The 5,348-nt window shown below is 37.7% G+C and overlaps 1 non-coding gene across 1 annotated transcript; it reads left to right on the forward strand.

Moving 5' to 3' along the window:
- Positions 1 to 4,997: 4,997 nt before the first annotated feature.
- LOC127679493 (U6 spliceosomal RNA) lies at positions 4,998 to 5,102 on the forward strand. The gene has a single exon (XR_007976798.1). It is a non-coding gene; the product is annotated as a U6 spliceosomal RNA (small nuclear RNA).
- Positions 5,103 to 5,348: the final 246 nt, after the last annotated feature.

Raw genomic sequence — 5,348 nt, forward strand, 5'->3', positions numbered from 1 at the left:
AAATTGGAATAAGTAAACTTATTTATTGAATTTATTTATTTCTGAGATTATACTCATTTTTGTAGAGAAAGAAAAAGATGTACTTTGAATAAGGAAACTATGTGAGCCTTGAATACAGATCAAAGGAAGCTCAAGAAGAAAGAAGACCAAAGTGTGGCTACTTTGGTCCTTCTTAGAAGGGAGAACAAAATACCCATTAGAGGAGATACAGAAACAAAGTGTGGATCAGAGACTGAAGGAAAGGCCATTCAGAGACTGCCCCACTTGGGGATCTATCTTATATACAGTTATCCAAACCATACATTATTGTGGATGCCAACAAGTGCATGCTGACAGGAGCTTGATATAGCTGTCTCCTGAGAAGGTCTGCCATTGTTTGACAAATACAGGGGGGAATACTATCAGCCAATCATTAGACTGAGCACAGAGTCCCCAATGGAGGAGCTAGAAACAGGACCTAAGGAGCTGTTTGCAGCCCTATAGGGGGAACAAAAATATGAAGCACTCAGTAACCCCCAGAGCTCCCAGGGACTAAACCACCAACCAAAGAGTGCACACGGAGGAACCCATGACTCCAGCCACATATGTAGGAGAAGATGGCCTTGTGGGACATCAATGAGAGGAGAGGCCCTTCATCCTGTGAAGGTTCACTGCCCCAGTGTAGGGGAATGCCAGGACTCAGAAGCAGGATTGGGTAGGTTAGTTAGCATGGCAAGGGGGGATGGGGTAGGGGAACTTCCGAGGGGAAACAAAAGGGGATAGCATTTGAAATGTAAATAAATAAAATATCTAATGAAAATGTTTCACAAATGTGATAAAAAGGAAATTTGTTTAACAGTAAAAATAAATTTAAGTAAAGTTTAAAGAGAAGAAAATATAACATGCTTAGATAACATTTTTTTCTGCTTCCATGCTTGAGAAATGCCAGTATCATTTTATTGCAATTACTGTGCAGTCCCATTGCGTCTGCATTTCAGTTGTCATGGTAATGTTAATTGTATAGCATCCATCATGAATTTAAAAGGGCAAACATCATGGTCCATTGGAAAGAAGGTTTGATAATTTACAAGAAATAACAAAAAAAATGTAAAATCTGTATCAGACCGGGAGACTTATTAACCCCTTCAGGCATAAAATCATCTTATTTGCTTAACCTGAGACAATGAAGATTTCAACTTATTATCATCTTCAAAAGCTGAAGTTTTAAGAGATTTTAAAGTATTTATAAATGAGTGAGATGCTACACATAAGCGATTTTAACACTTGGATAGATTTAAATAATTTATAGATGGATTGCTCATTCATGAGTAAAATATTGTGTCTTAGTCCAAATTACTTCCACAAGGTGATGTTTGAAAACCTACATTTATCAAGAAAATCTACAATTAACAGTATCATTTTATAACAACATTTGTGGTGACTTGAAGAAGTATGGCCCCCATTGACTCATAGATGCTTGATCCCTAGTTGGGGAAATGGTTTGGGAAGGATTAGGAAGTGTGACCTTATTAGAGTCAATATGTCCTTCTTGGAGAAAGCATGCCACTGTGGATGGACTTTTCTCTTTGCCTGCTGCCCGTGGATCAGGATGTAAAGCTGCCATTGACTGCTCTGAGACCAAGCCTGTCTGCTTCCTACCATGATATTCATAGAGTATCCCTCTACAACTAAGCAAATCCTCTGTTTAATGCTTTCTCCTGTAAGAGTTATTATGGGTATAGTGTTTCTTCATTGCAATAGGATGGTAACTAAGACAGAAGTAGAAGAAGTACATTACCTTTTCTAAAAATTCTTCTCTTACACATTCCATCCTGACCTAAATATTCCCTCCCTTTGCTTCCCCTAGTGTTTCCCTACCACCTCCCCTTTCTCCCAGAAACACCCCCTCTGCTTCCTTTGGACATCAACCAAACATGGCATAGCAAGTTACAATGAGTCCAGGAAAGGGGAAATCATTTGAAATGTAAATAAAGAATATATGTATTAAAAAATATATAAAAAAGAATATATTGGACATGCCTCACAAAGATTTAAGGAATTGAACCCCATTTCAACTTGTTAGGTATAGTCCTGAAAAGTAGCCATGAAAATGTACGTATATTACCAGAATGATGTGGCACTTGCCTTATATGCCATTTAATTATTTAATCCAATACTATTAGTAGAAATGGGCCAATGAAATATCTTGCCATTGTAAGTATCTGCCATACAAGCTTAGAGACCTAAACTAGTTATCTGACATCTACATGGAGGAAACTGAACCAGCTCACTAAGATTAGTTTCTGATCTTTACAGATACACTCTTTCATTCCTACACTTACATACAAATCCTACATATACCCATAAAGTTAAAAACCACAATGCATATTTATATAATTAATAGAAAAATTATAAAGAAAATGGATGCATTGTAGTATTTGTTTAGATTTTACTATCTTCTTTTAGTGTTTCAAAGTGCATTAAAAGTAATTTTAGTTAACTTAAAAGGTTTACAAATAAATATGTATTAGTACATTTAGAGAAATAGAAATTGAAAACCATTAGATTGTCATGGTTTTTATGTATAAAATCAACTGCTAAATTTTGTCTTGTTCCTGGACTTTTAATTATGATTTACTGACAAAAAGTATATATCAAGCCGGGCAGTGGTGGTGCATGCCTGTAATCCCAGTACTCTGGAAAACAGAGGAAGGTGGATTTCTGAGTTCGAGGCCAGCCTGGTCTACAGAGTGAGTTCCAGGACAGCCAAGGCTATACAGAGAAACCCTGTCTCCAAAAAACCAAATCCAAAAAAAAAAAGTATATATCAATTACGGAGATAAATTCTGCAATATGTAAAATATGTTATGTACATTATATATGCATATTTTCTTGTTAATTTTTGCTACCTTGTCTCAAACTGAGTTATACGGGAATAGAGAACCTCAGGTGAACTGTGTCTATCAGTTTGCCTGTGTACAAGTTCGTGTGTTATTTTCTCAATTGATGATTGATGTGTGAGGACCCAGCCCACATCGTGTGGCCCCAACCCTGCTCAGGTGATCCTGATGCATATAAAGAATCATTCTGAATAAGGCACAGGGAACCAATTAGTAATGAGCAGCATGCTTTTTGCTTAAGTTCCTACTTTCAGATCTTGCCTTGAATTAATGCTTTTTATTCAGTCAGTGATGTTATGGGACTTGAGAATTTTAAGATGAAATAAACCCATTTTAACGAGAGGAGGGGGAGGACCAGGTATTCCATCACATCAAGGCTAGAAAAGGCAATCGAGAAGGAGGAAATGGGTCCCACAAACAGGCGAGAGAGTCAGAGACATACCTGCTTCCAATATAAGGATTCCCACAAGAACACAAAACTACTCAGCCATAAAATATATCCAGAGGACCTAGGTCAGACCCCTACATGCTCCCTGACTACTGCAAACCCTCATGATTCCTGGACAGTTGATTCTGTGAACCATGTTCTCTTGGGGAACCTGACTCCTGTGGTTTCTCCAATCATTTCTCTGCCTTCTCTGCTGGACTCTCTAAGCTCTGCCTAATGTTTGTCTGTGGGATTCTGCATCTGTTCCCCTCAATTTCTGGATGAGGTGTCTCTGGTAAGGATTCTGCTAGTATCCAGTCCCAGAACACATTACAGGCAGAGCAAACTGTAGGTCAAAGGTTTTATGGCTCATTTGGTGTCCTTATCTTACCACTTGAGGTCTTACCTGGTTACAGAAGATGGCCAGTACAGGATCCATGTCCCCCAAATAATTTGAGTCATTGCTAGGGCGACTTTCGTAGATTCCATGGAGTTTCAATAGCACTAAGGTTTCCACCTTAACAGCAAAATGACCTCCAATTGAAGTCCTTTCTCCCAGTATTTTTTTCCTCCATCCTGCTACCTGATTCCTCCTGTTCCCATCACCTTCTCCCATTCAACTCACAAAATCTATTCTATCTCCCCTTCCCAGGGAGATCCCAATGTTCGCCTTCCACCTTCCTTATTGTTATTACGTAGCATCTCTGGATCTGTGGACCTTAGCAAGACTGTATTTTATTTTACAGTTAACATTCACTTATAAGGGAATGCATACCATGTATGTCTTTCTGTATGTGGGATATCTCACTGAGAATGATTCTTTTCTCTGCCTCCATCCATTTGTGTGCAAATTTCATGATGTCAGGTTTTTTAACAACTGATTAATAATCTATATTATAAATGTATCATGTTTTCTTCAATTATTCTTCAGTTGAGGGACTATTATAAATTCTGACTATTATAAATAAGTCTGCAATGAGTACAGTACAGCAAGTTTCCTTGTGGTATGTTAGAGCTCCCAGCAGAGTGTAGCTGAATCTTGAAGTATATCGATTCCCTATTTTCTGATAAACTATCATATTGACTTCCAAAGTGGCTGTGCAAATTTGCACTCCCATCAGCAATGAAGGAGAGTTCTCCTTGCTCCACGTCGTTGCCAGTAAACACTGTCACTTGTGGTTTCAGTCTTAGCCATTCTGACAGGTGTAAGGTTGAAACTCAAAGTCATATTGATTTGCATTTCCCTGATGGCAAAAGATGTGAACATTTTTTTAAGTGTTTCACAACTATTTGTGTTTACTCGGTTGAGAATTCTGTGTATATCTGAATCCCATTTTTAATTTTGATCATTTAATTTGCCTATGTCTATCTTAATTTTTTTCTATAATTTGAGTATTACCCCTCTGTCAGATGTGGAGTTGGTGAAAATCTTTTCCCGCTCTGTAGGCTGCAATTTTCTTCTATTGATGGTGTCTTTTCCCTTATATAAGCTTTGATACAGCTGGGGCTCACTGCCCTCCTGGTGTGGCCTGCATTTGAGCAGGAAAAGTCTGCTGGCCATCTTTTTCTTACTAGTCTAGTCACAGTTGAAGTATAAAGATCCAATATTCAATAATAGTACATAATCTATTAATACAGTTCATGGTGGAATAATTTATATGGGCAACACCATTAGAATATAAATTAAATGACTGCCCATTTTCAGGAGCATGCATACTAAAATTAGTATAATACAGAGAAGATTAACATGACCCTTGTTCAAATACAACACATAAACTCATAAGTTATATATTTTAAACTGGTGGTGATGATGACGATGATGATGATAAATAGAAGTCAAAGGAAGCAAAACAGAAAAAAGAGGGCAAAATGATTGAGAATGAAAGAAGAAATGAGGACCAAAAGTAACAGTTATAACACACCCACATCTGCTTTTCTTTCCACCATTTTTTAAGTTGAGTATCTTCTTCATTTACATTGCCAATAGTAAAACCTTTCCCAATTTCCCCCTCCCAAAAGCCCCCCTCCCCAAAGATTCCCAA

The sequence above is a fragment of the Apodemus sylvaticus genome, chromosome 2, assembly GCF_947179515.1.
Source record: "Apodemus sylvaticus chromosome 2, mApoSyl1.1, whole genome shotgun sequence".
NCBI classification, from domain to species: Eukaryota; Metazoa; Chordata; class Mammalia; order Rodentia; family Muridae; genus Apodemus; species Apodemus sylvaticus.